The sequence below is a fragment of the Triticum dicoccoides genome, chromosome 5A, assembly GCF_002162155.2.
Source record: "Triticum dicoccoides isolate Atlit2015 ecotype Zavitan chromosome 5A, WEW_v2.0, whole genome shotgun sequence".
In the NCBI taxonomy this organism is placed as follows: Eukaryota; Viridiplantae; Streptophyta; class Magnoliopsida; order Poales; family Poaceae; genus Triticum; species Triticum dicoccoides.
The window spans coordinates 655,316,048-655,325,525 of NC_041388.1; positions in this window are offsets into that span (position 1 = coordinate 655,316,048).

Below are 9,478 nucleotides of genomic sequence, written 5' to 3' on the forward strand. Positions count from 1 at the left end.
TACCTCTCCATCATACGGAGTGACAAATCACAGTCTCGATTCATGCCAACCCAACAGACACTTTCGAAGATACCTGTAGTGTACCTTTATAGCCACCCAGTTATGTTGTGACGTTTGGCACACCCAAAGCACTCCTACGGTATCCGGGAGTTGCACAATCTCATGGTCTAAGGAAATGATACTTGACACTTAGAAAAGCTCTAACAAACGAACTACACGATCTGGTGCTATGCTTAGGATTGGGTCTTGTCCATCACATCATTCTCCTAATGATGTGATCCCGTTATCAATGACATCCAATGTCCATGGTCAGGAAACCGTAACCATCTATTGATCAACGAGCTAGTCATCTAGAGGCTTACTAGGGACATGTTGTGGTCTATATATTCACACATGTATTACGATTTCCGGATAACACAATTATAGCATGAACAATAGACAATTATCATGAACAAGGAAATATAATAATAACCATTTTATTATTGCCTCTAGGGCATATTTCCAACAGTCTCCCACTTGCACTAGAGTCAATAATCTAGTTACATTGTGATGAATCGAACACCCATAGAGTTCTGGCGTTGATCATGTTTTACTCGAGGGAGAGGTTTAGTCAACGGATCTGGGACATTCAGGTCCGTATGCACTTTACAAATATCTATGTCTCCATTTTGAACATTTTCACGAATGGAGTTGAAGCGACGCTTGATATGTCTGGTCTTCCTGTGAAACCTGGGCTCCTTGGCAAGGGTAATAGCTCCAGTGTTGTCACAGAAGAGAGTCATCGGGCCCGACACATTGGGAATAACTCCTAGGTCGGTAATGAACCCCTTCACCCAGATTGCTTCTTGTGCTGCCTCCGAGGCTCCCATGTACTCCGCTTCACATGTAGATCCTGCCACGACGCTTTGCTTGCAACTGCACCAGCTGACTGCCCCACCATTCAAAATATACACGTATCCGGTTTGTGACTTGGAGTCATCCAGATCTGTGTCGAAGCTAGCATCGACGTAACCCTTTACGACGAGCTCTTCATCACCTCCATAAACGAGAAACATGTCCTTAGTCCTTTTCAGGTACTTCAGGATATTCTTGACCGCTGTCCAGTGTTCCATGCCGGGATTACTTTGGTACCTTCCTACCAAACTTACGGCAAGGTTTACATCAGGTCTGGTACACAGCATGGCATACATGATAGACCCTATGGCCGAGGCATAGGGGACGACACTCATCTTTTCTCTATCTTCTGCCATGGTCGGGCATTGAGCCGTGCTCAATATCGTACCTTGCAACACAGGCAAGAACCCCTTCTTTGACTGATCCATATTGAACTTCTTCAATATCTTGTCAAGGTACGTACTCTGTGAAAGACCAATGAGGCGTCTCGATCTATCTCTATAGATCTTGATGCCTAATATGTAGGCAGCTTCTCCAAGATCCTTCATTGAAAAACACTTGTTCAAGTAGGCCTTTATGCTTTCCAAGAATTCTATATCATTTCCCATCAATAGTATGTCATCCACATATAATATGAGAAATGCTACAGAGCCCCCACTCACTTTCTTGTAAACACAGGCTTCTCCATAAGTCTGTGTAAACCCAAATGCTTTGATCATATCATCAAAACGAATGTTCCAACTCCGAGATGCTTGCACCAGCCCATAGATTGAGCGTTGGAGCTTGCACACCTTGTCAGCATTCTTAGGATCGACAAAACCTTCCGGCTGCATCATATACAATTCTTCCTTAAGGAAACCATTAAGGAATGCCGTTTTGACGTCCATTTGCCATATCTCATAATCATAGAATGCGGCGATTGCTAACATGATTCGGACGGACTTCAGCTTCGCTACGGGTGAGAAAGTCTCATCGTAGTCAACCCCTTGAACTTGTCGATAACCCTTAGCGACAAGCTGAGCTTTATAGATGGTCACATTATCGCGTCTGTCTTCTTCTTAAAGATCCATTTATTTTCTATGGCTCTCCGATCATCGGGCAATTCAGTCGAAGTCCATACTTCGTTTTCATACATGGATCCTATCTCGGATTTCATGGCTTCCAGCCATTTTTCGGAATCTGGGCCCGCCATCGCTTCTTCATAGTTCGAAGGTTCACCATTGTCTAACAACATGATTTCCAAGACAGGGTTGTTGTACCACTCAGGTGCAGAACGTGTCCTTGTGGACCTACGAAGTTCAGTAGCAACTTGATCTGAAGTTTCATGATCATCATCATTAACTTCCTCTCTAGCCGGTGCAGGCACCTCAGGAACATTTTCCTGAGCTGCGCCACTCTCCGGTTCAAGAGGCAATACTTCATCAAGTTCTACTTTCCTCCCACTTACTTCTTTCGAGAGAAAGTATTTCTCTAGAAAGGATCCATTTTTGGCAACAAAGATCTTGCCTTCGGATCTGAGGTAGAAGGTATACCCAATAGTTTCTTTAGGATATCCTATGAAGACGCATTTTTTCGTTTTGGGTTCGAGCTATTTAGGTTGAAGTTTCTTCACATAAGCATCGCATCCCCAAACTTTTAGAAACAACAACTTAGGTTTCTTCCCAAACCATAATTCATACGGTGTCGTCTCAACGGATTTCGACGGAGCCCTATTTAAAGTGAATGCGGCAGTCTCTAAAGCATAGCTCCAAAATGACAGTGGTAGATCGGTAAGAGACATCATAGATCGCACCATATCCAATAGAGTGCGATTACGACGTTCGGACACACCATTACGCTAAGGTGTTCCAGGCGGCGTGAGTTGTGAAACTATTCCACATTTCCTTAAGTGCGTGCCAAATTCGTGACTCAAATATTCTCCCCCACGATCTGATCGCAATAACTTGATTTTCCTGTCACGTTGATTCTCAACCTCACTCTGAAATTCCTTGAACTTTTCAAAGGTTTCAGACTTGTGTTTCATTAAGTAGACATACCCATATCTACTCAAGTCATCAGTGAGGGTGAGAACATAACGATAGCCACCGCGAGCCTCAACACTCATTGGACCGCACACATCAGTATGTATGATTTCCAACAAGTTGGTTGCTCGCTCCATTGTTTCGGAGAATGGAGTCTTGGTCATTTTTCTCATGAGGCATGGTTCGCACGTGTCAAATGATTCATAATCAAGAGACTCCAAAAGTCCATCTGCATGGAGTTTCTTCATGCGTTTGACACCAATGTGACCAAGGCGGCAGTGCCATAAGTATGTGGGACTACCACTATCAACTTTACATCTTTTGGTATTCACACTATGAATATGTGTAACATCACGTTCGAGATTAAATAAGAATAAATCATTGACCAGCGGGGCATGACCATAAAACATATCTCTCATATAAATAGAACAACCATTATTCTCGGATTTAAATGAGTAGCCATCTCGTATTAAACGAGATCCTGATACAATGTTCATGCTCAAAGCTGGCACTAAATAACAATTATTGAGGTTTAAAACTAATCCCGTAGGTAAATGTAGAGGTAGCGTGCCGACGGCGATCACATTGACCTTGGAACCATTCCCGACGAGCATCGTCACCTCGTCCTTCGCCAGTCTCCGCTTATTCCGCAGCTCCTGTTTTGAGTTACAAATATGAGCAACCGCACCGGTATCAAATACCTAGGAGCTACTACGAGTACTGGTACGGTACACATCAATAACATGTATATCACATATACCTTTGGTGCTGCCGGCCTTCTTGTCCGCTAAGTACTTGAGGCAGTTCCGCTTCCAGTGACCACTTCCCTTGAAATAAAAACACTCAGTCTCGGGCTTGGGTCCATTCTTTGGCTTCTTCCCGGCAGCTTGCTTACTGGGCAGGGCAACCCCTTGCCATCCTTCTTGAAGTTCTTTTTACCCTTGCCTTTCTTGAACTTAGTGGTTTTATTCACCATCAACACTTGATGTTCCTTTTTGATTTCCACCTCCGCTGATTTCAGCATCGAATATACCTCAGGAATGGTCTTTTCCATCCCCTGCATATTGAAGTTCATCACAAAGCTCTTGTAGCTAGGTGAGAGCGACTGAAGGATTCTGTCAATGACCGCATCATTAGGGAGATTAACTCCCAGCTGAGACAAGCGGTTGTGCAACCCAGACATTTTGAGTATGTGCTCGCTGACGGAACTATTCTCCTCCATCTCACAACTGTAGAACTTGTCGGAGACTTCATATCTCTCGACCCGGGCATGAGCTTGGAAAACCATTTTCAGCTCTTGGAACATCTCATATGCTCCGTGTTGTTCAAAACGCTCCTGGAGCCCCGGTTCTAAGCTGTAAAGCATGCCGCACTGAACCAGGGAGTAATCATCAACACGGGACCGCCAAGCGTTCATAACGTCTTGGTTTGCTGGGGTGGTGCTTCACCTAGCGGTGCTTCAAGGACATATGCTTTCTTGGCAGCTATGAGGATGATCCTCAAGTTCTGGACCCAGTTCGTATAGTTGCTACCATCGTCTTTCAGCTTGGTTTTCTCTAGGAACGCGTTGAAGTTGAGGACAACATTAGCGTGGGCCATTTAATCTACAAGACATATTGCAAAGATTTTAGACTATGTTCATGATAATTAAGTTCATCTAATCCAATTATTAATGAACTCCCACTCAGATAGACATCCCTCTAGTCATCTAAGTGATACATGATCCGATTCAACTAGGCCGTGTCCAATCATCACGTGAGACGGACTAGTCATCATCGGTGAACATTTTCATGTTGATCGTATCTTATATACGACTCATGTTTGACCTTTCGATCTTCCGTGTTCCGAGGCCATGTCTGTACATGCTAGGCTCGTCAAGTCAACCTAAGTGTATTGCGTGTGTAAATCTGGCTTACACCTGTTGTATGCGAACGTTAGAACCTATCACACCCGATCATCACGTGGTGCTTCGGAACAACGAACCTTAGCAACGGTGCACAGTTAGAGGGAACACTTTCTTGAAATTATTGCGAGGGATCATCTTATTTATGCTACCGTCGTTCTAAGCAAATAAGATGTAAAACATGATAAACATCACATGCAATCAAATAGTGACATGATATGACCAATATCATTTTGCTCCTTTTGATCTCCATCTTTGGGGCGCCATGATCATCGTCGTCACCGGCATGACATCATGATCTCCACCATCGTGTCTTCATGAAGTTGTCTCGTCAACTATTACTTCTACTACTATGGCTAACGGTTAGCGATAAAGTAAAATAATTACATGACGTTTATGTTGACACGCAGGTCATAAATAAATTAAGACAACTCCTATGGCTCCTGTCGGTTGTCATACTCATCGACATGCAAGTCGTGATTCCTATTACAAGAACATGATCAATCTCATACATCACATATATCATTCATCACATCCTTTTGGCCATATCACATCCACGGGATATGCTACAAAAACAAGTTAGACGTCCTCTAATTGTTGTTGCAAGTTTTTACGTGGCTGCTATAGGTTTCTAGCAAGAACATTTATTACCTACGCCAAAACCACAACGTGATATGCCAATTTCTATTTACCCTTCATAAGGACCCTTTTCATCGAATCCGATCCGACTAAAGTGGGAAAGACAGACACCCGCTAGCCACCTTATGCAACTAGTGCATGTCAGTCGGTGGAACCAGTCTCACGTAAGCGTACGTGTAAGGTCGGTCCGGGCCGCTTCTGTTGGGTTTCGTAGTAATTTCAAAAAATTTCCTACGCACACGCAAGATCATGTGATGCATAGCAACGAGAGGGGAGAGTGTTGTCTACGTACCCACGCAGACTGACCGCGGAAGCGTTGACACAACATAGAGGAAGTAGTCGTATGTCTTCACGATCCAACCGATCAAGCACCGAAACTACGGCACCTCCGAGTTCGAGCACACGTTCAGCTTGATGACGATCCCCGGACTCCGATCCAGCAAAGTGTCGGGGAAGAGTTCCGTCAGCACGACGGCGTGGTGACGATCTTGATGTACTACTGCAGCAGGGCTTCGCCTAAACTCCGCTACAGTATTATCGAGGAATATGGTGGCTGGGGGCACCGCACACGGCTAAGGAATAGATCACGTGGATCAACTTGTGTGTTTCTGGGGTGCCTCTGCCTCAGTATATAAAGGAGCCAAGGGGGGAGGGGGCCGCCGGCCAGGAGGAGGGCGCAGGAGGAGTCCTACTCCTACCGGGAGTAGGACTCCCCCCCAATCCTAGTTGGACTAGGATTCCCCGAGGGGGAAAGAGAGAGAGGGGGGCCGGCCACCTCTCCTAGTCCTAATAGGACTAGGGGAGGGGGGAGGCGAGCGGCCACCTTGGGCTGCCCCTTTCTCCTTTCCACTAAAGCCCATTAAGGCCCATATGGCTCCCGGGGGGTTCCGGTAACCTCCCGGTACTCCGGTAAAATCCCGATTTCACCCGGAACACTTCCGATATCCAAACATAGGCTTTCAATATGTCAATCTTTATGTCTCGACCATTTCGAGACTCCTCGTCATGTCCGTGATCACATCCGGGACTCCGAACAACCTTCGGTACATCAAAATGCATAAACTCATAATATATCTGTCATCGTAACCTTAAGCGTGCGGACCCTACGGGTTCGAGAACAATGTAGACATGACCGAGACATGTCTCCGGTCAATAACCAATAGCGGGATCTGGATGCCCATATTGGCTCCTACATATTCTACGAAGATCTTTATCGGTCAGACCGCATAACAACATACGTTGTTCCCTTTGTCATCGGTATGTTACTTGCCCGAGATTCGATCGTCGGTATCCAATACCTAGTTCAATCTCGTTACCGGCAAGTCTCTTTACTCGTTCCGTAATACATCATCTCACAACTAACATATTAGTTGTAATGCTTGCAAGGCTTTATGTGATGTGCATTACCGAGAGGGCCCAGAGATACCTCTCCGACAATCGGAGTGACAAATCCTAATCTCGAAATACGCCAACCCAACATGTACCTTTGGAGACACCTGTAGTGCTCCTTTATAATCACCCAGTTACATTGTGACGTTTGGTAGCACCCAAAGTGTTCCTCCGGCAAACGGGAGTTGCATAATCTCATAGTCATAGGAACATGTATAAGTCATGAAGAAAGCAATAGCAACATACTAAACGATCGGGTGCTAAGCTAATGGAATGGGTCATGTCAATCAGATCATTCAACTAATGATGTGATCCCGTTAATCAAATAACAACTCTTTTGTCCATGGTTAGGAAACATAACCATCTTTGATTAACAAGCTAGTCAAGTAGAGGCATACTAGTGACACTCTGTTTGTCTATGTATTCACACATGTATTATGTTTCCGGTTAATACAATTCTAGCATGAATAATAAACATTTATCATGATATAAGGAAATAAATAATAACTTTATTATTGCCTCTAGGGCATATTTCCTTCAGTCTCCCACTTGCACTAGAGTCAATAATCTAGATCACATCACCATGTGATTAACATCGATAGTTCACATCATCATGTGATTAACACCCATAGTTCACATCGCCATGTGACCAACACCCAAAGGGTTTACTAGATTCAGTAATCTAGTTCACATCGCTATGTGATTAACACCCAAAGAGTACTAAGGTGTGATCATGTTTTGCTTGTGAGAGAATCTTAGTCAACGGGTCTGCCATATTCAGATCCACATGTATTTTACAAATTTCTATGTCAACAATGCTCTGCATGGAGCTACTCTAGCTAATTGCTCCCACTTTCAATATGTATCTAGATCGAGACTTAGAGTCATCTAGATTAGTGTCAAAACTTGCATCGGCGTAACCCTTTACGACGAACCTTTTTGTCACGTCCATAATCGAGAAACATATCCTTATTTCACTAAGGATAATTCTGACCGCTGTCCAGTGATCTACTCCTAGATCACTATTGTACTCCCTTGCTTAACACAGTGTAGGGTATACAATAGATCTGGTACACAACATGGCATACTTTATAGAACCTATGGCTGAGGCATAGGGAATGACTTTCATTCTATTTCTATCTTCTGCCATGGTCGGGCTTTGAGTCTTACTCAATTTCACACCTTGCAACACAGACAAGAACTCTTTCTTTGACTGTTCCATTTTGAACTACTTCAAAATCTTGTCAAGGTATGTACTCATTGAAAAAACTTATCAAGCGTCTTGATCTATCTCTATAGATCTTGATGCTCAATATGTAAGCATCTTTACCGAGGTCTTTCTTTGAAAAACTCCTTTCAAACACTCCTTTATGCTTTGCAGAATAATTCTACATTATTTCCGATCAACAATATGTCATACACATATATTTATCAGAAATGATGTAGTGCTCCCACTCACTTTCTTGTAAATACAGGCTTCACCGCAAGTCTGTATAAAACTATATGCTTTGATCAACTCATCAAAGCATATATTCCAACTCCGAGATGCTTGCACCAGTCCACAGATGGATCGCTGGAGCTTGCACATTTTGTTAGCACCTTTCGGATTGACAAAACCTTCTGGTTGCATCATATACAACTCTTCTTTAATAAATCCATTAAGGAATGCAGTTTTGTTTATCCATTTGCCAGATTTCATAAAATGCGGTAATTACTAACATGATTCGGACAGACTCAAGCATATATACGAGTGAGAAGCTCTCATCGTAGTCAACACCTTGAACTTGTCGAAAACCTTTTGCGACAATTCTAGCTTTGTAGATAGTAACACTACTATCAGCGTCCGTCTTCCTCTTGAAGATCCATTTATTCTCAATTGCTTGCCGATCATCGGGCAAGTCAACCAAAGTCCAAACTTTGTTCTCATACATGGATCATATCTCAGATTTCATGGCCTCTAACCATTTCGCGGAATCTGGGCTCATCATCGCTTCCTCATAGTTCGTAGGTTCGTCATGGTCAAGTAACATGACCTCCAGAACAGGATTACTGTACCACTCTGGTGCGGATCTCACTCTGGTTTACCTACGAGATTCGGTAGTAACTTGATCTGAAGTTACATGATCATCATCATTAGCTTCCTCACTAATTGGTGTAGTAGTCACAAGAACAGATTTTTGTGATGAACTACTTTCCAATAAGGGAGAAGGTACAATTACCTTATCAAGTTTTCTACTTTCTTCCCACTCACTTCTTTCGAGAGAAACTCCTTCTCTAGAAAGTTTCCGAATTTAGCAACAAAAGTCTTGCCTTCGGATCTGTGATAGAAGGTGTATCCAATAGTTTCCTTTGGATATCCTATGAAGACACATTTCTCCGATTTGGGTTTGAGCTTATCAGGTTGAAACTTTTTCACATAAGCATTGCAACCTCAAACTTTAAGAAACGACAGCTTAGGTTTCTTGCCAAACCATAGTTCATACGGTGTCGTCTCAACGGATTTAGATGGTGCCATATTTAACGTGAATGCAGCTGTCTCTAATGCATAACCCCAAAAAGATAGTGGTAGATCTGTAAGATACATCATAGATCACATCATATCTAATAAAGTACGTTTATGACGTTCGGACAC